Below are 24070 nucleotides of genomic sequence, written 5' to 3' on the forward strand. Positions count from 1 at the left end.
ATAAATTGTACCAAATTTGGTATATGTTGAGTTAGTTTCTTTATTTCTTCTTTGGCTGTAAGTATTCTCCCCATCTCAAAGTGTATTTTCATTATCAGAAAGCAGTCTAGACTGTAGTTTGTATCTAAAGAAAGTTGAATAGTCCATTTGTTTAAAATTACTCAGGAAGGCTACCTAACATTCTTGACTGTTCACTCCCAGTGTATCATATTATCTCATTTTTATATTAATGAGTGAACAACATAGAAAACATCATTGTGACTTTTGAGACTCAAACAAGATTAGGTATTGGCAACAAATTGGATGGAGAACTTCTGGACACTCTGAAGGAAAACAGATAATGTAATTTTCTCATTGTCAATACATGTTTTAGGTATTACAGAATTAAGCCACTATTCTCTTCATTACACAACTGAGGCAACATATATTTATCTATAAAATATCTATAATTTGGGTATATATATATATGTCAATCGGAAAAAACTTAAAGTTTCTCTTAGTTCAAAATTCATTAAAGAGGCTTTATTGTACCTTTTTTGTCTTTGAACTAATATGGGGAAAAATTCATTTTACTAGTACCTCAATAGGACAGGTTAATAAAAATTATTACTTGTTGATGGTATGGCCTATTTCTTCTCCATACTCTGACAGAAGGAAAAGCAACAGGAACTCCTCTGGCAAACTATCATTTTTTTTGAAATGTGTTTTTCATTTTAGGAAAAAACCTCCTACAGATTTTCAGGAGTATTTAATTTAATACAGGTTTGGCCTGTTTTGTACAGAACAAGAAGAAATACTGGAGTGTCCATACAAATAGGTATTATAACAACAACAACAACATCTGCACGATGTCAGAGTTTATTTATAATTGCAAGATGTTATAATCACTATTTATTTCTTCCCTTAACTGACCTAAATCAATATTTTTTCCTAAAGTAATTAAACCATATGGAGATAAAAGCTATCATACAGGTAGAAGTAAAATTTGAAAGTATTGATAATATAGCAGTAATTCTAAGATTCAAATGCAATCACTAATTCATTAAAAAATTACAATTTTTGTTGAATAATGTTACTGACAGTCCGTGCTATTTTCTGTGCTGTCAATTCAGTAACAATTTGTCTATATGCCAACTAAGCACAGTGGCTAGTTTTATCTAGAATATATTCTAATTTGTTACTCGTTCCTAGGCAGAACTTTTGATTCTAATCAGTTTTAGTCAACTGTTTTCAGTTTATAATTAAATACAGAGGGTGAAATTGTGCATAATAAAGAATATATTATATGCAAAAAAGTCTTGAAATAATAAAATTACTAAAGCTGATATATCAAACACCTGAAGAAGAAGAAAAAAAAGGTTAAGATGTTTCTTGAACTCATTGTACACCTTACACTTTTTATGGTGTGCATTAATAATACTTCAAAGTTTGCATATCCAAAGATGAGAAGAAGAATGTTTCCATTTAAATAGCAACAGTATTCTTACCTTTCAGAATATTCTTATGAATCCTTGCTACTTCCACTAACACTGCTCTTTTACCTTTGCTTTTTAGGTGAAGAAGAGTCTGTGACTGGGAATAATGCAAAATAATTTTACTTTTGAGGGACTCTAAACTCTTCAAACCATTGTTATAACAGATGATGCTTGACATTGCCAATCATTCCATCTTCCTTTTACTTGTAAGTCCTGATATCAGTGGGAGACTGTGTACATGCATTCATATGGTGCTGTTTGGTTTGTGGATCACACATGTCTGGAGTTAATTTATTTAATGTATCGACTTTAAAATATCTGCTGTCTTCACTGTTAGTTGGAAAGATCTTTAAAACCTGAAAGAATATCCCTTAATATGGCTTTCAATGAAAACCAGCATTTGGGGGAAAAGAGAAAATAAAAATAAGGCATACTCTATACATGCTATGTACACGGCAACTTGAATATACATTTAAAGTACCAAACAATATTTCTTCAAGTAGGAACTTTATTTTGATATTGTTGATTATATCATGCACACATTATTCCATAATTTAAAAAATAACATCATTTTGCAAGGATACAACTAGTGATTTGTTATTAGGTCCAGTTATGATGCTGCACGGAGATAAATTAATACTAACCTTTCAAAAGGATTCCAGGGTTGAATCCTCAGTGTCATATATAGGCACTAGAATTTGACTCTCCTGTTATCTTGGGGCGTTGGACCACTGGTTTTCATGCACAAGTATTCAGAAGTCCAGTCAATCCAGAATGGAGACCAATATCTGAGATGCATTTCTTGTTTGGAGGGTCAAGCTGGGCATTTCCTGAGGCTCCATGCTGTGAGAGGAGAGCAGGGCAGGCCAATGCCTTTTCCCACCACCAAGTACTGAGGTTAATGTGCATTTGAATCTCTGTTTCTTTGTTCAGAATGACTGTAGATGTTGTCTTGTGGAGAAATTGCTCAATCTAAAGATGACTGTAGTTACACAGTCATTCAAGTGAATTAATGTAGGGGAACAAGGAGGACTCACTCCATCACTAATGGACACAAGCCTTATGCAGTGGCTGACTGATGGCTGGCTGCTCTGGTGTCCCAGCCTGGGTACCAGCAACAGTGTCTGCTCTGGATAGCAGCAGTGGGTGCCTTCCTAACAGCTAATTATTTCTGCAGAGTGACAGTGTGATGCTGATTAAAAATATATATTAATATATATGGTATATTATACCTATAAATATATCTTGCCTGATTTATTTGGTCTGAGCTCATCTATAAATTGTCTGGCTTCTGAAGGAAAATGGCAATATTGTCTTGCATATAGAGGGATAGATTTCGAGCTAAATCAGAGGTTAGAACAAAAAATCCAAATTAATAACAAACTCTCAAGAGCTCAAACAAAGCAAATTTTAATACATGAATATCAGAAGACATGTGTATGTCTTGAGCAGAGAACAAACTTAAGATATGGATGGATGGGAAAAAAAGGTTGAATGATATTTTCCCTCTGAAAAAACAAGAATAAGAAGAGCATTTTAGTACAGCATAGTGGTTAGATTCTCAATAAGCCTGTTTCATTCATGAATTTGAGTAATGGAGATGCAGCCTGTTTCAAGCAAGGAAGCAAAAGCAACCATACTCCCTGTCTGTCAATTATCTCAATTTTCATTTTAATTTCAAGGAAGAAATTAAAGAAATCCTGCCTTTTCCTGAAAATTAAACCGAAAAAAAAACCCCAACCAACCAGCCATCCAAAAAAAAAAAAAAAATCAAAAAACAAAAAAAGCAAACAAAAATGCAAAATGAAACAAAAGCAAAACAAAAAAAAGAACTCCACACAAAATTAACATCATCAAAAAAAACCTAAAACACAACAGCAGTCTCAAAATACATACTTATATGGCATTGAACCTTTCATATGGCTTTCATGAAATTTAAGGAGGAATGCTAATCCATTTGGTTTTAATATGTCATTCTGGGTTTTTCATTTTTCCCTACAGCCTCCCCAAAAATGTTTATAGGGGTGTACTAGAAAAAACTCTGGAAGATGCTTCTTTCTTTCCTATGAGGTAATATTCAGTACTGCTTATCAGTAAGTCAACTACCATCACAAGAAACAAGTTTTCACTGAAGTATATTGATGTTTGCTTTTGTCTGCATAAGGCGTTTGAACATTCAGTCTTGAAAGTATGATAGTGGGATGAGTGGCCTGATGCTGTTAAAAGTGACTATTAAAGTGAATCAAGAGTCATTTTTAATAGTGTTTCATTGGAATCAATGGGCCAGTATTATCAGAAGTGAGTCTCATTGGAGTTGTGGAGATTAATTGTTTTATGTGAAGTCACTGAAGTCAAAGGTAACAGGCTACAGAAAGTTAACCCCACACAGCACAATTACATTCCATGTAGCCTCATCTTGTGGCAAATAAACCAGTTTATTAAGGACAAGACTGGTGTATCACTTTCACAGAATACATGAGAACACCCAGCAGGTAGTGTTGCAGAGGATGGTGAGGTGAGCAGTGCAGCCAGGCTTTTAGGGTAATTGCACAATGCCACTTTAACAGCACACGTCACATACTACTACAGCATGCTTTCAAGAGAAAAATGTTAGGCAAGATATCTCATATCCTATACTCTTTGCACAGTGCCTCAAGCTCTTGCTTTTGCTAGATAGTCATGAGAATCAGGCTAAAGGACTCTGATGTCTCATCCAGAGAGTGGCAATTGTAAAAAGGCACATTCACTGCCCCTCTTTCTGAAAACTAAAGAAATGAGAGCAGAACTACCTTCACTTTAGTGAAGGTTTAGAGGGTTTGCAACATTTGATTAATGGAGAATAAATGTAGCTACTTATCAGGAAAAGCAATCTTCAAATTTTTTTTTAAACTTAAACATAATCACAATTAACTTCCAAAACGCTCAGAGGAGCTTATGTAAAACCAGCAGATGCACAACTAGATCCTGTTATGTTTTGTATGAGTCCAAAATGAGAGGCATGTTGCCTTCTATGCTAAGGCAGGCGACCTGGTTCTGAGGTACAGCTCGACAGCCCTCTCTCTAGGGCCGTTCGGGCCAATGACATACGCAGACACCAATGTGGTGGACGGTCAAAAGGCGTTTATTACTTCTTCTCATGGGGTCTTATAGTCTTAGGGGTCTCTACGTCAAAAAGGGGTTTGTCCTTCTTACCTATGGTTAGTAGGGAATGGAAAAGTACTGGGTAAGGGATGGAAAGTTACTGGCTTCTGTGGGGCAACATTCCTATTGTTAGTGGGACCACATTCCTATGTTAATTTCTTATCTATGAGTATCTGAGGGTCTTATCTATGGGGAACCGAAGGTCCTAGCTTCCCGTGACATCGCGAAATCTTCCGCAGCGCCTCTTCCCTAGCTACCACATCTCCCCCTCCCTTTTCACAAATGAATGAGGTAGTCGTGTACGTAGATACTGAATTAAGGCATAAAGTTGTGACTTGACAAGGGAAAGGGATTTTGGGAAACCTGAGTAAGCTTTTGCCAGACAAGTTTTGAAAACCTTGTGACTGGCAGTGTTCTTTGGTTGAATTCCCTGGTTGAATTCACAGCAACTGTCGTCGCCCTATGAACAGGATGTTGGTCCGTTCCAGGCGGCTCTGAACGAATGAGACTAGCTTGTTCAGCAGGCATGGTCCGAAGGTAACTGTTAGAAACAGCATCGCCAATGGACCTATCAGGGCAGAAATCAAAGTGGTTAGCCATGGTGATTGATTGAACCAGGACTCGTACCAGCCCTGTTGGGCTTCTCTGTCTTTCTGCCTCTGGGCTAGTCGGTTCCGGAGTTCCGTCATGGAGTCTCTCACGACTCTCGTGTGGTCTGCATAGAAACAGCACTCTTCTTTCAAGGCGGCACACAGGCCCCCTTGCTGCATGAACAGGAGGTCCAGGCCTCGCCTGTTCTGCAAGACCACTTCTGAGAGTGAGGAGACTGACTTCTCTAGATAGGAGATGGATTTCTCAATCTTCTGCAGGTCCTCGTCAATCGTTGCCTGCAGTTGGGACAGTCCTTGGTGCTGTGTCGCTAGGGCTGAGACACCCGTGGCCGTTCCTGCTGCTCTCAGGCCGAGCAGCATTGTGATAGTTATACCTGTCATTATTTCTCTTTTGTGGATTCGGCTGGGTCCCTCAAGAAGATGGTACATCTCTTCGTCTGAGTGGTACAAGACCCTAGGAACAATCAGAACTTGGACACAGAAGTCGTTAGAGTCATTGAACTTGGGAAGGAACACACAAGGACTCACTCTGGATCGCTGGCAAACCCACATCTCCGATGCGGATGGGACTGCCCACTTATTGTTTTTCTTGTTCAGCCTGCTAATTTTGGTGCAGATGTTACCTCTCCGCTTAGCTAGGGTTGAATTGCCAAAGCATCTGCCTCGGCCTGTGACTTGACTCAGGGTGATTCCTTTGCGAGGGGTATCCCATCTGCACTGGTGAGGGGCGTCGGCTGTGGAATAACTGAAGGGAGTGTCTAAAGCGACTCCTTCGTAAAAGGGAGGTTTGACGTCGTAACAAAGCCAGCAGGATTCGGTTAGGTTAGGGTTGGATTCATTCAGGGATACAAAGGTAGCCTCTAACATACGAAGGATTGGGTCTGCGTCTGACCCGGTTAAGCGACTCATCTGAAAGGTTTCCGCTAGACCGGTCGGGACATTGCTGACCCCTGTGGGTAAGGTTTTGGGGTAGGTTATGTTTCTCCCTTTCGGCACGCTTTTAATCACTTTGTTGGGTCCGACTGCTCGGGGTGCTGACGGCTGGAGCCTGATAATTTGCACGTTCACCCTCTCTTTTGACCCTTGAAGGACCACTGTCCATGTTCTGCCTGTGGCCCAGCTAGGGTGGTCTGGCTGCAGGACCGTCATGTTGTAATCAGTGCATGCCCGAAAGTTAGGGATTTTAATTTGGTTTCGATGGGGGTTTTCACGAAAGAAGAAGGGTATTTTGCAACCGATGGGTGCCCAGGTGAACTGTAAGAATTTGTCTGGCTCTTGTGGATCCCACCTAGGCCCCGACGGTCTGGCATTTGTAACTATGGTTTCACAGCCCCAGTGCCCACAATATCCCCACTAAAAAGGCCGTCAATGAGAGTGCGAACCATGGCAGAATTAATTCCCTTATCCGCAATCGCTTTAACAATTGCCTGCACATCTTTTGGATTAACCGGTGAATAAATCCTTTGGTTTCCGCCTGCCCCCCCCACACGAACCGGGAATACCAAAGTGGCAGACGGAGCCCATTCCGCGCAAGCCATTTTTATTTTCCGCCAGTTTGTAAGCGGGGTTCGGTTTTTCTCTGGTAACCCCTTCACCCATGCAGGAGCGTTGTGGCTAGTGACCTTACATGCCGCTGCTCTCTCTCTGTTAGAGCTAGAATCTGAGTCGGAATCCTCCGACCCTGTCTCGGGCTCCGAGCTCGCGTCTGAGTCCGAGCCGGAAGTCGAGTAAAGAGACGCTTCCGGGCTGCTCTGCCTTTTCCTCGGGCTCCGACCCCGCCCCTTCTTGCGGAGGTCGGGCCGTTCCCTCCCTCTGGGGTCCCCCCGCCTCCTGCTGGGGGAGGTCCTTGCCCTACAAGGACTTAATTTGAATAAAGCGCTCTGATTGGTCTTACGCGCCTCCGCGGGGGCCGCCCCGTCCCCCCGCTCGCCCGCACATGCGTTGTTCAGCGGGCTGACTGCGTTTCCGCCCCCCGCCTCTTCCTTTCCGCCCTGACCATGCGGTCCGGCGCCGTTTTCAAACGCATATGGTGGGGGGGCGTTTCTATCGGTCCCTATGGGGTCCGACATTCTGGCCGCGTTCCGCGCCTCCTCCGCGAGCCCCCGCCAGAACACCCGCGTGTGCTCCCCCCCCTCCGATGGTGAGTCTGCTCTCTGAGGGGGTTCTGGCGTTCGCGCTTCCGCGCGCCCGCCCGGGTCAAGCACCTCCGCGGTTTGTGTCGCCGCGCCCACTCCCAACTGCGGCACGGCTAATAAACAAGCTCGCGCGGCTTTCCAGGTTTCTTGCTCTTGTCGAGCTTTTTTCAGAGCCTGGACAACTCTGCCCCACGATTTTAGGGCTTTCCCTGAGCCCAAGGACATAGCGTCTTCCGCCAGGGCTTTTGTACAGTTATCTCACACGTCCGAATGTAGGACGTCCACGGGGCTTTTAATAGCCCCAAGATTAATCAATCTCGTCAATGCGAGAGTTAAATCCTTAAGTTTACATTCTATACCCCATTGCGCATGCATCTCTGTTACGACTTTCGCTATGGCTTCCATCGTCCAAGCTGGTCCGGGAGCGTCTTCCCCGCTGCGATTCAGTCCCGCTGTCGCAGCCGCCGTCCTCGTTCCAGGAGTGTTCCCGTTTGCTGGGCGCAAGCCGCTGTCCCGGGTTTCGGCACCAGATGTTGCCTTCTATGCTAAGGCAGGCGACCTGGTTCTGAGGTACAGCTCGACAGCCCTCTCTCTAGGGCCGTTCGGGCCAATGACATACGCAGACACCAATGTGGTGGACGGTCAAAAGGCGTTTATTACTTCTTCTCATGGGGTCTTATAGTCTTAGGGGTCTCTACGTCAAAAAGGGGTTTGTCCTTCTTACCTATGGTTAGTAGGGAATGGAAAAGTACTGGGTAAGGGATGGAAAGTTACTGGCTTCTGTGGGGCAACATTCCTATTGTTAGTGGGACCACATTCCTATGTTAATTTCTTATCTATGAGTATCTGAGGGTCTTATCTATGGGGAACCGAAGGTCCTAGCTTCCCGTGACATCGCGAAATCTTCCGCAGCGCCTCTTCCCTAGCTACCACAGAGGCATCTTTTGCTTTACCATTCCATGGATTCTGTCATTCCACAAACACCACTGTATAATCATATTACAGTAGAAAACAGTGTCAATGGAAATATATACAAAAGCATGAACCAGATACGTGAAGTATAGAGTTCAAAGTGATTACATGTTGTATAATTGATGTGCAGTTTTGGGTTTTGGGTTTTTTTTCCTCCACAAATCTAAAATATTCTCTATGCTCTAGATCTATTTCCTATCAATTTACTGTTATAATACAAACTCTTTTAGTACAAGTACAGCAATTCCAAGTTTCACTGGATGCTTAAGTCTTTATATTCATTAATGTCTTTGCAGCTCAGAATAATTCTGTAATTGTGGAACCCCGGTAGTGAAAGTATTGCTTAATGTCTCATTGACACTGGGACAAAGGACATAAGCCATCTTTGATGTGTATAGGGTAACAAAAGTTCAACAAAGTATTGTGCAATATAGGATTTAAAAAGTCTCAATCAGACTGTAGGTTAAGTCTCCAATCTATCCTCCCAAACTCCAGGTTGGCAGTGATGAGAATGAAGCAGGAAAAACACAAAATATTCTGTCTCTTTAAAATTTTATAGGTGGTTTTGTTCATTCTGCCTTAGCTACTGGAAGCAAATCAGAGATCTCAGTACTGAAGACATTTCTGTAACTTGAAAGTCACACCAGCACAGAGCATGCTTTTCAGGTCCACTTGGAAGTGTTGGCTCCTGACCAACTACACTGGTACAATACTCTGCTACACACTCACAATGATGCCAGCTCCCTTTTACTGCCAGCTTTCCACAAAGGTTGTGAAGAATTTTTTTCTGTTCTTGCTTGGCCTTGTGGTGCAGATTCATAGAAACAGGTAGTTGCAAGGAAATATCCTGCTTTTTACCTTTTTATCTTAAACATTCCCTTCGATTATTTTCATAATAAAATTGATCATTTAAAACTTTTTCTGTCGTAAAATAGAAAAAAACCCCATCCTAAGCTATATTGTATATTTGGAGATATTCTTTAAAAATTCTTTTCATGGAGTTACTGAAATATGTGGTAATCAAAAATTATTTTGGGAAAGCTTCACAGTCAGTCTTGGGCAGGTCACTGAAAACTGGCTTACTGGTTCTGGCCAAGGCAAGTCCTGTGTGTTAGCAGCTGTGCTCACTTCTTCCTTGGAGAACATAAAGGGGGGACAAGTCAGAGTCCCAATACTTTCTGAAGGATTAATGTTAAATGAAAAAAGTAATGAAAAATATGTTTTGACAGTTTAGTACCTTTTGAAAAAATAATTGAAGTTAGAAAGTTAGATGCCAGGATTAGTCAAATCAATGTGACATGAAATGGCAGAGACTATAAACCCTAAAAAGAAAAATCTTTTATGGTAACTTTATCACAGTGTTCATCGTAGAAGGGCATATATATAATTATGTATGCATGGTAGAACCCCTGTAAAGTAATAACTTTTAATGAATAGCCCTGTTAAAATAATACATTTCTGGGCACCAAACCAAATATGTACAGGAATACAGTACAAACCTTCTGAATGATAAAGCAGGAAACTAAAAAAGAAAATAAAGAAAACTAACAAAAAAGAACATTTAGTAGGAAATTGGACTGATACGCCTGCTTATATTAAAAGCTGTAGATGTTTTCATGAAATCAAAATAAATTTGATAAAAGAGACTTTTGAAATTACTATATGCTGTACAAATATTGTTTAATAAAAATAAAAGATTTTTGCCTAAGAAGGTTGATTCTAATTTCATCTCTTTTGCTGATTTCAAAAGAATTATACCAGGAATGCATCTGTTCCTTTTAGAGTATTTGTTTCATGGTAGTTGTATGTTTTGTTTTATTAGGACAGCACTGCACGCTGTTTGATAGGAAACCAGTCTCTGATCAGCAAACCTTATTCTACTTAAAAGCTTTACCTCATGGAGAGCTTAGATCCATGTTCTTAAATAGTTTTATGTACCCAACTCTTTTGTAAAATAAAAAAGTGATACTACCTAAGTTTTAGATCTTCAGTGCTACTTGATTTTCTGAACCTCAGTGAGTGCCAAGGTCATCAAGTCTCAGTAGGCAGCCAGCATATGGATGCTTCAGACATATGCTGTCATTCTCACATGACATTCAGCCTTTTCCCCTCAATTTGGGAGCCAAAACTGCTGACTATATGTAGCCTGAGAATGATGGGAACAGGGCACATGGATGTTTGTTTAGTTTTGGATAAGAAATTGACTCATGGGGAGGATCTGGGCTTCGAAGGACCATGTCAAACATTGCATTACTTCCCTGAGCTACAGGTTACCAATGTACGAGATCCTCAGGAATGTGATTAGCTTATTAAGACTTTCATTAAGATTGTATCTTCCAGATCTCCAGTTCTGAGATCAGATCAATTTGTTGCTGAAATTCATTCTCATTTCAAAAGGGAAGGAGACAATGCCTCTAGGAGAGAAGGAAGTGACCCATCTAGTGAGCAACTTTCTTCTAAATGACAAAAAAATCTTAAAATAGAAAATTTCTCAAAAAACACTGGAAAATTAAAATTGTGGAATGAATAGCAAGGTGTAAGAAAGAAAGAGTAGTGTCAAATACTACAGAATATGAAAACATCATAGTGAATTAATTTTCTAAATTGTATTTTGGAGTTTAGTATTTCTTGACTTGATAAGACTGTAGTACTGGTTTCAGTGTCATTTTTGTGCTTCATGAATTTATTTCACTTTTCACACACTCTTATTTCAAAAAACATGTTTTACTGAGAGATTGTTGAAAAGATTCCTGGAAATTTCTAACAGATGATACAAGAAGAGTTAGAGCTAGTGTTAAGAGATAATGATGTTCCATATCGAGTAAATTAGTTTATTTTGTGTCTCTTTATGCTTTAATCCAAACCCAGGACTACCTCTGTCTCCCTATGACAACTGTGAGACAACCTTCTGCCATGGTGACTTGTTCTGAAGTTGCTTGAATTAGGAGGCAGTGCTTGGCATCTATACTTCTATGGATGAAATACAGCAGATTAAGTGATTCTGAGCTGCCAACCTCAGCCTCTATCCTTCTCTCTGTTTTAGAGCTCTTGTGATTCATTGCCATTCTCCTGAAGTCACAGAGAAAGGACAGACGGTTTTAATTACCATCACAAAAAAATCCCCAAAAAACTATCAGGCATATGGAGATAACAGCCCAGAATTTTTACGAGACCTTGGAGGAGTTAGCTTGCCAGAACTTGAAACCCTAGAAGTTGACTTATTTTAGCTTGGGAGAAAATTTCCTGAGCCTCTGATTATTTTTTTTTCCAGAATAATCTGATAATAAAATGACTAATATATGGACTTTGCTTAGAAATGGATGAGAGAGAAGATGTACAAATAACAATACCTGAAAAATTGTGCATATTTAAAGAAGTAATTACAATTTGTTTTCAACTGCATTTTAAAGCCCATCTTCATGAGACTTGCTTGACGTTGTACTGTTTTAGATTGAAGTCACCAAAATTTTATTGTACCAGAAAGGATTGGGTCCTTGATAACAACTTTATAAGGGCTATAAAGGGTTTCCACAGTAACATATGACTTAAATGCTGGAAGATTTTTTAAAAGCTTAATATTAGGCATAAGGTGGGTCAGTGAGGGGACAGATGTTTCCTCATGTCCGGTTGAGCGATTGAGAATTTTTAAAAAACTATATTTGTTGAAAATCTTATAGTTTTTTTTCCTAATGGAAATGTTAAAAATCAAAACATCTGTATTCCCAAAAGAAGCAGCATAGGATTATTCATACTCTGCTGCTGAATATCTTGGTTTTTGAAGTCCGCTGGAACCAGCACCTGATGACAAGATTTCATAAATACAATTAGTGTGAAGCAGTTTACAGAGGTCTCCCAGACCACGTCCTGTCCCTACCTGTTGGCTTCTATGAATGAATGCTGGAGCTTGTTGGGTGTTTACTGGGGCTCCATTTGGCCCCAGGGAGAGCTGGCTTAGCTTCTGACACAGCTGATTTCCCACCTACATCTTGCATGAACTATTCTTTTAAGGACCAGAGTGGGGGTTTTTTTTCTGTGCAGAGTGAAGTTACCTAGCAGCAGTGAGTTATGAGCAATCATTGACCATTTGCAGTAATAACCAGTTTATTAAGGAAGCTATTTACAAAGGTACTACAATTATAGCTAACTTCTAAATAAATATACACAGACTGATTTCTTACTGCCTCCAAATCCTTTTCTCTTCCAAACTGTATTTCTTTTACAGACCTACAGAATAAATCCTGAGCAAACATAACAGTATGTGGCTTTTACCTAAGCCCATTTTACCTCAATCTAAAGAACTTCAAGAAGAAAAAAGACTGAAAATAGCTACAGTAAGACTGCTTCTTGGATAAAATTCTAGGAAACCCATATTTAAGAATTCTGTAAAATTCCAAAGTTGTGATTCAGGGCCAAAGTCTTTCATTTACAATAACTGTATCTTAGAACACTGGCTCAGCAAGTGCTTTTTGGAAGCAGGGAGGGCTGGCCACACAGCTGAAGCAGCACCGTGAAGATGCAGAGGCAAATTTCAGGTGAAGCACAGGATTGCACGGCCCTTTTAACACCCAGGCAGGGCTTGGGGAATCAGCTGGGTTTACAATTTGATTTTGCCTCCTACATGGAAAGTTGCCATCCTGTTCATAAAGCTTGAGAGGAACTGTGTTCAGCTTATAAAACTCTCTCTGTAACTTTGTAAATTCATAACTTGTCATCACATTTTCCCCCATAAATGGAATAATTTAAGTATTTTCCCACAACTTAAATTAATCCTTACTAAATGCTCAAAATTTCACCAGTGAGCACCAGCAGTGTTGACTGAAATCAAACCATAGCAAATAGTGCTCAGCGCTGACAAATTAAACTTACCCACCCAAGACAAAAGTGGCATTACTTTGAAACCCACATTAGTTCACTGTTCTTGCCTAAAGGCATGGAAGTGGGAGTTAAGGACCTCTCAGTGCAATTTTTTACATCCATCATGCACAGATGCCTCTAAACAAGCAGGAGTATAGTGTCTTCTGAGGACAAGAGACCAGCAACCAAACTGCTATTGAATTAGTTGAACTGTGAGTACAATGAAGCCTAGAGCTGTAGCCATTTGGCAAAGAGCCTTGTGATCTGTTGTGCTGTGCCATGGGTTTCCTGAGGAGATTTGGCTTCATCATGAATGCTGGTGGCCATTGCCATCACTGTGTGATTGAGGTGCGGAGAGAGTAACAATATGGGAGTGGCATTGGGAAATTCAGATTTTTTTTCTCCTTTTTTCCAACTTATTTTTCCACTTCCATGTGTTTTTATTCTGATTTTGAGGACAGAAATAATCACACACTTACCCTGTAATAATGTAGTAATCTGTCATATAAATACCCTGCCATTATATGGTAATTATGGTTTCATTAAATGATCAACAGCTACCATGTTAGCCAAGAATAATTACACATTTGTGTCCTGTATCTTAAAGTGTTCTCAGCTCCCTTTTTTTTTTATTGAAAAGGGGAAAAAATGTTCCCTCGTGAGTAAGATCACAATTTGGCCCAATGTATGCATTTATTCAGTATGACTTGGATTGCCACAATCTCCTATTTTGACTTTATTCCACAGCATACCAAGGCCTCATTTAAGGGAACTTCACCATGGCTATTATGGCTGCACATTTTCAAAGTTTCCTGAATAAGGGGCCATTCCACATTACTGCTTTTTTTCCTTTACACTTCCAGTGCCAGTTTATTACTTCCCAGAAATTTCACAACACTGTAATGTCTGCATTACAGCTCTCTGACTGTACCACCTAGTTTAACATTTGACATTGACTCAAACAACCTGAGACCTTGAAGGTTTCAGTGATTGTCCTGAGCTCTAAGTATCTTCTTGGAATTAGTAGAGACATTCTCCATTTGCATTTTTTTTTTTTTCTCTAAGTTGAAATTTGAGATATTGGACAAAAGAACCATATATAACATTCATTGAAGCAGCCTTAAATTACACTAAATAGATCAGCGAATGTAGATCTGTTAAATTTTACTATGTGGACATGGTAAAAAAGATTGCCATTTCAGCTGTACATCTTTCCACTGTTGACCTTTTAGCACAGATGCATGATTATTCATTACATACAGCTTTTGACCATTCATTGAAACTGGTTGTCAATAGCAAAAAAAAGCTGGATAAAAACATGATGAGTGAATTTAGGTACAGTTTGGGTGCCTTATCATGGCATTTTTAGGCCCCTGAGTCATCCTGGGGTACCTAAGCCAGTGACACAGGGGTGGCAGATCCTGAAGGAAACCTGTGGGCTCCAGGAGAGGTAACTACAGCCCAGGTGGAATATCCTTGGGTAGCACTAGTGACAGCAGCCCATCTGTGTTTGGGCACTGAGTTGTGCCCTAAATTTCTGATGCTGGTCGACTCATCTTCCTCCTGGACAGGCTAGTGGTGTGCTGAAGCTGGTACCATAGTTCTATTTCAATTTACAGTATCAATAGTTTGTTTCCAAAGACATATTTGTAAACACTGGATGGGGAAGAGGGGAGGAAGGACAGAAAGTGGAGGAGGGAAAGGAAGTGCAATTCTGCAGCTTCTTCTGTAAGCCATAATATGCATAGCTTTGGTCCACTGATTTCTGTATTTCTCTTCTGCCACCAACTATTTCTGTTCTGCCAAGAGCATGCTTCTGCAGGCATTTTATAGGTTTTGGATACACTCTTCCTCATCAACTTTCCCTTTTCCTGCTCTTTCTGAAGAGCCTCTGTTGGAGTTGTTTTGACCTATTTGTCAGCATTTTTCCTTTCCTTTTCCTGTGTAATTGAAATTGTCAGTTCCAGAATTTCAGGGAACCTTCTATTTACAACATTCATAGGCTCTGATTCATCATACTAACTTGAGCCACATAACTTGACACATTCATTAAAATTACACATAAACTGAAATAATTGAACATGTGCTTCACAGAACATTTTCCAAAGCATTTCACCTCACTAAAATATAAAAAGGGCAAGGTTATTGCAACACATACTCAGCACTATTTCCTTGTGTTTGGAGGGGCTCTAGAAGAACCTATTTTCATTTTAGATAAACACATATGAAGTTTACATTGAGTTAAATGCAACCAAAATTTCAAACTTAATACACAGCCAGTGGTTGAAGACTGTCATCCTGAAATGTGGACTTTCATCCAGGTGAAAACTATTTCTTTCCACCATATCCTTATGTTAAAAATTTCTTTATAGTTTTTGGAGAGACAGTAAGTCTTCCTTTCTGTGATAGAAATAATTTATCCCAAATTAGTATGACAGATCAAACTTTTTAAAGTTCAAGACAGAATCTGGATGTGATGGGGGATTGAGTACTGAAGTCTAATCATAACATGCTTTATTCAGCGACAGTGCTTGTCCTGTGAGTACATGCCCCAAATCACCACACTAATCTGTTCTGGAGCATAGCACAGACTGCTGTGTGCCTTTCTTTATTGATTTGTAATTGTGCCACGCCACCATTTCAAGTGAGATACAATAAATCAGTAAGAAACAGGCAACCTAACATGATCTTCCAGGTTGTATGAGTCCAACAATCAACAAGTGCCTGTGAGGTTGTTGCTTCTTGAAAATAAATGAGTAGAAACACAAAGAAAAAGGTGTACAGCACACAAGAATGGCAAGTATGCAGATGTAATCCTTAACTTTTGTAAATCATCACAGGTGCCATAGTTTATGAGACACAATGAAGTCCTGTGCATATTGCTGAATAAATAAAGAGGATCTGAAAATACAAATAATTTCTAGACACCAAAGAGATGTTTGTCTACTGCTCTTATATTCCACTCAATCATAAACATTATTTTTAGATACTTCCAGGGCATGTAAAAAGTGTTTTCCAACTAGAATCTATTCCAAGTCTCTGTTGCGACTGTACAAGTATAAAGAAAAGAAAAACTTTGGCAACAGAGACAAAAATGCAATCAGGAAATTCAAAGCAAGATTTGTACTCCCCCTCCCCACTTAGCACTCAAGAGAGAAAACCTGACTGTTGAGAGGGGAAAAGCAGCTCTATCATGTTTTATTTATATATTTATTTATTTTTAAAAACCTTTACTAAGAAAGGGAATAATTTAATACCAGGAAGCATACAAAAGAAAGATGACCACTGATACCATATGCAAGTAGAGCATACTCAGGTAACTTGACCTATATTTTAAAATATATATATTTTTTCTGCCATTGACTGCCAGTACAAAGGCTCTGGTCTTGCAACTGGAGATTTCTCATTGAAGCTCCAGGCCTGTGTGGAACCCTCCTGGCACCGGGATCTGCAGACGTGCTCTGGAGTGGGAGACAAAGTTCCTGAGCAATAATATCTCTATGGATGGGTTAATTGAACTTTCTGGATGCACTGATAGATTGACTAATACATTGAGTGTTTAAAAACAGCTGAATATAGCAGCTGTACAAAGCTTGCATCTGTTATCTTTATGTATCAGCCTTTTTTCCTTCTTATTTTTCATTTATGGTTTGCACATTTTAAAAGTGAGCAAGTATTCAGGATGCAAGGGAAACATCTAGAGATATAAAAGAAGTGAGGGTTAAAACATAAGAATGAGGTGAAAAATGATACAAGCTTTGAACTTGAAAACATTTTGTGTTGTAGCTGAATGCCTTGGCAACAAGCCTTGTGATATGTGTACGACCCACATGGGCAGTTGAAAATGCAAATGGTAAGGATGCAAGGACACTTTCAAACACATTTTCTCTGTCATGTAATTTGTTGTGAAAGTATATATTACAGGAAAAACAATATTTTAAGCAATACTAAAGTTAAAAATCATGTAAGGTAATAAAACTGTTCAGTAAAGCTGGAAGTAAAGCTCTTTGTACTTAACATTGCCTTCTAGGGCCGTGCCAAAGTGGTTTTGTTTCTACCTGTATTTATTTTGTTCATTTTTGTTGTGTTTTTGAGACATTTTAAAACCTTTTGAAAGAGTCTTGCCTTCCAAAGTGGGAAATCCTGTTAGTGAAGAATATCTCAAAAGAAAAAGGATTTGAAGTGCAGATGAAAGGCACTTGAAGTGTGACTGCTTTACAGGCTTACAGATCATGTCAGGTGAAACCAGGCAACGTTTAACAAGGTAAGCAGCCGAACCCTTGTGGGTGGCCCTCCATGGCTCCTGCCTGCTCTGAGAAATGGAATGTTCTTCTCAAGCCTCTGGATTTCAGGTTATCTAATTTGTTGTTCTTTTTCTTTTGAGTTTCCTTGGGTGATTTTTTATTAGAAACAGTGGTCACTGTCATTCTCATTTCCACCTCAGACAAATATCTTTTTTTTTTTTCCTCCAGCTAGACACATTCAACGAGAATTCATGTTAGAATGTCAATGACATTTTAGGTACCCTCCTTTATGTAAACTACAATTACTTTCTTGGGAGACTCTCAAACTAATGGGAGTTATGTTAACTCTGCAGTGTTCCTTACAAGACAATAGGAGAAACATCAGCCCACTAGCAGTCTCAGTAATGGCATCTCACATTAAAAACTTTCTTTTCAAAGTCTGAAAAACAGTCAACAAGATAGAGTAAAAGCTGATTTTAGCTTACAAAGCATCAATATGCATTTTTCTCCTAAAGAGTGAGCAGTCTGGGGTATTACTTCTGGTAGTACTACTGCTAGTACTACCACCTTTATCATTTAAGAGTAAGGCTTGCTGTTCTGAGACTGTTGGGTACCATTCAGTTGGGTAGTCAAAACTGGAGCCTGAGGAAACAGTATCAAAAGCATCACACAGAACAGTACTTTTCCTGGTATACAATCCCAGCAGTCAATGTTTTTCTCTAAATTCTGATGCCTTACCAAAGCTGGTTATCCTGGCATTCAGGACTTGTTTCCTAGAGGTGCTGAAGATCCCCATTCTTCATATAAGCCAGTTTGGGTTTAATACAGCATAACTATGTAGTCAGTAGCTAGAACTAATAATTTTTATAATCAACTGTCGTTAGACCATAAACGGAATAAGTAAAATATCTGCTAAATCTGAAAACCTAGAGCTAAGATCCATTTTGAAAATGGCTGTTCCTTGCCCTGCATGATGGTTCCTATGGAGCCTTTTCCCCAAAAAAACCTAGTAACTATGGGGGGAAACCCACCCCACCTCCCCAACCCCCAAATAACCAAAACTCAGCCAAAATCAACAAATCTAAAAAACCTTAACTTTCTTTTCTAACATCTGGAACACCCTAGATGCAGGAGACAAACGAAACCCAGATCTGATGCTTGTGACCTTGCTAAGATTTCCTATAAAATACTCGGTGTACTATTGGACTTACTGTTGAGTTCTTCCTGGTGTAACTTTTGATCAGGAACTCCATCACAGTGGAGATATTGCTGGATTAGATAATGAATTTTGGACTTTTTTTATGTGAGCACGACATCTAAGCAAAGCCGCTATTTTTCCTTTAACAAGTAGCAAAAAGAATTTTTAGTCTTTCTTCATCTTGTATAGAGCAGATTTTTTCAAGGTCACAGGAGACTTAGGCTCTTGAGTCTTGTTTTCCAAAATGGTTTCAGCTTTAAAAAGCCACTGAAGAAAAACCAGTGAGATTGAAATATCATTTCTGAGCATGAGACCAACACCTCTATTATTTACAAATATTGCAATGGATTTAATGTTAAACCCTTGCTCTTACCTGTAGGAGTCCAGATAAAACTGCCAGCTGATTTCTTATTTTCTTCCATTTCTTTGAATGGTAATGTCTAGATTTTAGATACACTAAGGTAGTACTTAAGATGAAAAGTTCTCAGGTAATATTTGTTCCACAGAACCCTTGAGTAATCCTGAAAAAGCTGTTTATTCCGTCCTTCTTCACTGTAGAAATTTGTCCTTCTGATAACGGGACCAGTGATGTAAAATGTAAAAAAATGTAAAATTTACCTTCTCACAGCAATGATTCCAGGATGGAGTAGTCATATAGTGTGGGGAGTCATACTACAGAAGAGGCTTCAAAACATTTTACTTTAATTACATTCCTGACTGCAAGTGTAGCCTACTCTGTCTTGTGCACTTGTAACATCTTTGCCATGGAGGGAAGAAGTGGATCAAGAATTCATTTCATGAAGGATTTAGAACAGGTAGCTGGATCCCTAACTGTCTTGAATAGTAAACAGTAAATGGCCTAATGCAGTGCAACAAATTAAATTAATTCCTTTCATGTGTATTGTCTGCACCTAGCCTTTCTTTTCTCTCTTAAAAGAAAACAAGTCTAATACGTCCCATGTAATACAAAACCATATATCATAGTTAATTAAGTAATTGCTCTAAATTGCCATAACTAACGGATGCCTGCCTAGGTATGTTCACATTGTGAATCCACAGAAAAGGACATAAGGAATTAAGGAGATTCAAATGGAAGAGAGATCACTAGATTAATTACTTTACTGAAAATATTGCCTCTCATACAAGAATGGATACTTTAAAATTCCGCAGATGATAAATGAAGAACTTCATTAATTTAGGTCTTTACCCTTGAAAGAAATGCCTTTTTATATATACATACAATTTTTTTCCCTTCCTCCCCTCCTTTCTGCTCTCATCTTTTTGGCTGTAGACATACAAAGCAGCATCATTGTGATCCAGGATTTATTTGAAGAGATTTCATCTGGAATGGAGTCTAGCAGAGCAGTGGCAGGGGAGCTTTCACAGATTATGACCTGTAATCTCGTTAATACTCTGAAACACAAAGACTCAAATGTTGAGTAATTTTGGGAAAGACTACAGCCTATGTGGCTACATGCCCTTCTGACAAGACATCCTGGAGGCCAAGATGAAACCAGCTACTCAAAAGTCCAGCATAGATAAAATGCTGCTTATATAACAGCTGACACTTAAATTTAATATTTTCAACAGGAGCAACATAAACATTAAATCCCAAGTCCATCTCTTCATTCTCTGTCACCTTGCACAATATTTCTCCTCACAATAAAGGCATGCTCAAGACTTAATGAAATATAATTTCACCCAGTACTGCTAAAGACAGCAGGTCAGTGGCCATTAAAAACAAAAGCTTTTAATCTCTCTTTTGGAGTTCATCAGACAGTAAACTGGTTCACTGAGGCTGGCTCAGGTCCTTAGCTCTTGAGTAAATTTCACTCTCTCATGAAAAGCTAATTATAGATATAATGTCTAAAAAAAAGTGCTGTGTCTAGATCAGAAGTTTGTCGTTACTGTCAAATGAAATACCAGCAAGATTGTTATGGTTTGTAAGTAGCTCCTCATGCAAACCATGCTGAAGAAAGCTTTCCTGGGGTGAGTGTATATTTTGAAATGGTGCAGAGGCTCACTTTGAAAGGCCTTCTGGCATGACTTCTTGGGAACAGGTGGCAGAGCAGCAGTAGCTGTAAGGTGGTTTATCCTCACAGTAATTCTTTGGTACTCTCCTTCATCACAGAACCATAGAATTATTGAATGCTCTGTGTTGGAAGGCACTCATCAAGATCATCAAGTTCAACTCCTGGCCTTGCAGAGGACACTCCAAGAATCACGTCATGTGCATGTGAGCATTGTCCAAACGCTTCTTGAATAGAGACAGGCTTAGTGCTGTTCCTTGTGTAACCTGTTCCAGTGCTCAGTTATGGTCTGGGTGAAGAACCTTTTCCTGGTATCCAACCTAAACCTGTCCTGGCTCAGCTTCGTGCAGTTTCCTCAAGTCTTGTCCCTGGTCACAAGAGTGAAGAGATCAGTACCTGCCCCTCTGCTTCCCCTCACGACCCAAATGAGGTCTCCCTTCAATCTCCTCCTTTCCAGGCTGAGCAGACCAAGTGACCTTGACCATTCTCCATAATGCTGTGACCCTCAAGGAAAGTGCATGGAGCTGAGTCAGGAGAGGTTTATGTTGCATATTAGGAAAAGTTTCTTCCCCCAGAGGGGGTTGGGCACTGGAACAGGGTCCCAGGGAAGGGTCACAGCACCAGCCTGTGAGAGTTCAAGAAGTGTTTGAACAGTGCTCTCAGGCACAGGGTGTGAGTCTTGGGGTGTCCTGGGCAGGGCCAGGAGTAGGACTTGGTGATTCTTGTGGGTTCCTTTCAGCTCATCATGTTCTTTGATTCTCTCTGAGGAAAGCCTCTTAAAACCTCATTTTTTTTTAATTGAAGGTAGTTTATAATTTTAAACATACAGTATTTCTCTACTGTGGAAGTTCAAAAGACAGAAAGAAAGCCTTTTGAACTTGCTGAAAGCCAGTAGCCATGTACCTAAAGCCAGAGCTTGTTGGAAAGCTAAACCACCTTCTGGTGGCAACCCTGCATATAGATTCAGAGAAAACATTTCCTTAATTTCTGTTTTGCTAACAGGTTCAGTTCATTATCTACTTCTTTCAAAACTGTAAAACTGATTGAAATTTTTAAACAGCAGGAAAACTTTTTTTCTTCTTCTAGTCTATGAATAATAGCTAGGGGAAATGAATTGGATTATTTATAAAATCTTGGACATAGTAACTAAAAAGAATCACTTCTTTCTGTCTTTAGTAAAATTGGATATGAATTAAAACCATGTTAAAACTATACTTGATTGTTGTAAATGAAACAGTAAAAAAAATTGAAATTTAAGGGATCTAAAAATATTATTTATCAAGATGTTTTACTGCTCATTTACTGGGTATAATAAACTTTTCCTTAAGGAAAATAAAGTACAAATGCAGAACAAGACAATATTCAATGGTACAAATCCAAGCTTCCTGTGTGCTCATTTAAATCATTCCACCCTGAATTCAGTCTTTCCAGTCTCTGTGCTTGTGGTAGTAGAGTTTTCTGGCCTTCCTTTAGTTCCTCAGCGTCTTTGTGGTAATGGTTGTGCCTAAAAAGGGAATGAAATGTTCCAAGTGACTTCACACAGACATGCCTAGGGCCTGATCCAAGTCTATTGACGAGGCTGGAGCCCTTCCATTTGCTTCAGTGAGCTTTGAATTGGATATTTTATAAGGATGTTGCCTCCTGGCTTCCTGATACGATAGACATGCACAAAGAGGCCATATTTGCTCTGCTCCTTCTTTTGTACCCTACTGAACAGTACCTTCGTATCTAGCTTGCTCTCACCATAACTTACTGTCCTACTGAAAGAACCATTTTAGGTCTTTTTCTTCGATTTAGGTCATTTAGGAATATTGTCTTAACTGTGCTTTCATTTCTTTTTTGTAATGAAATATGACTTGATTACCTTCTATTCACAAATCTAGTTTTTCTAGATTTCCTCTGCTATTATTTCTCTGTTGCTAACAAGAAATTTTTGCTCCCCCCAATTCAGCATAGTTTATGAAAATTCTTAGCTTTATTTATTGAGTTTCTGGGGTTCTGAATGAAGTAAAAAAGGTCTTGTGTAGTACAGATTTCTATGGTAATGTAGGTTTCTCTCTGCCATTGACTGTGATGCTTTATATCAATACCTTGTGTATACAATCATCCAGGTTGTCATATCAAGTGATAACTATCTTCCAAATCAAAATAATCTGAATTTTATAAAACCTAGTAGTAAATAGAGCTTAATGTTTTATCAGAATCCAAATGTAGTACAGCCAGCACTATAAACTTCATGTCATGTTCCTCCAGACAGTTTCTTACAGACTTTCTTACCTTATCAAATAAGGGCATCAGTTACTCTGCCAGAAACCAAAATCATGTTCAACCATTAAATTTTACTAGTTTTACACTCACAGTGAGTATTTTGTATGACTATTTAGTCATACAAATGTTTAGTGGCCCTGCTCCTCCTCTCCATGGCACATAAAGTAGTCACTCTTCAAGTTCTGAACACTTTTGAAAGCTGAAATCCCTCCCCTCCCCTCCCCTCCCCTCCCCTCCCCTCCCCTCCCCTCCCCTCCCTTCCCCTCCCCTCCCCTCCCCTCCCCTCCCCTCCCCACAGTCATGTACGTCTTACTTTATCAGGAATTAAAATATATAAATGTGGAAATTATACAATTTCATAACTTTACTCTTTTGGTACTGCTAGAGTGTCAGTCATCTTAAACAAGCAGCTCAGAAGTGCTCACATATTCCAAGTATCTCTTTTTCTGTTTTTCAGTCTTTCCCAATATAAATTTTACTGTGCCTGTCTGCCTTAATTTTTATGCCCTTTTTCCTCTACTTCCTTTGAAGAAATTATCTTAAAATTGTTTTTACTGTACCTTATACAGTTTTAAGGCATCATTTTAATTTCTCTTTTCATCTATGACCAGCACTTTGCTCAACATTGCTCCTTCTAAAGTAAACAGGAGTGCAAATGGTGCATCCAGACAGCTCAGGAACAGCACTGAGCTGACATTTCTCAATGGATATATAGCTCACCTCTGTGCCAGGGTGAGATCAAGCCTGGATCTGCCCCACCAGGCAACTTGGTTTCCATGTGAAGGCAGATCAGGAAAGGAGCTGTAACATATCTGAAAATACTCTTGGTGAACACACAGGGTAAAATACCTTGTCTGTTAGACTGGCTTTATCCTTGGTATTACAGAGACAAGTTTGTTTTGCTAAATTACATCACTGGGTTGAAATGCTTTCTGTCTTCTCTGAGTTTTGGGTTTGGGTTTTTTCTCCCCTTTAAGTTCTTTCCATTTTCAATTTCCACAGCAACACGTTGATTCTTGCTAAAGTCTTATTCCATCATTCATCATGGATTCACAAGGCTGCCTCCTGAACCTCACGCTCAGATTTTTTTATTTTCAGTACCAAGTGTACTAATATGTTTTGATAAAAGTGACATTTTGGCA

General features: G+C 39.4%; 1 long non-coding RNA gene across 3 annotated transcripts in view; it reads left to right on the forward strand.

The window, feature by feature from the left end:
• The window catches only part of LOC134420329 (uncharacterized), a 48321-nt gene that overhangs the window by 7497 nt on the left and 16754 nt on the right, over positions 1-24070 (forward strand). For 2 of the 3 annotated variants that reach the window (XR_010028305.1, XR_010028306.1), the window contains exons 2-3: positions 1555-1681; positions 3477-3545. This is a non-coding gene — a long non-coding RNA (uncharacterized LOC134420329). The remainder of the gene's footprint in view (positions 1-1554; positions 1682-3476; positions 3546-24070) is intronic. The other variant, XR_010028307.1, reaches the window with a different exon arrangement.

The sequence above is a fragment of the Melospiza melodia genome, chromosome 6, assembly GCF_035770615.1.
Source record: "Melospiza melodia melodia isolate bMelMel2 chromosome 6, bMelMel2.pri, whole genome shotgun sequence".
NCBI classification, from domain to species: domain Eukaryota; kingdom Metazoa; phylum Chordata; class Aves; order Passeriformes; family Passerellidae; genus Melospiza; species Melospiza melodia.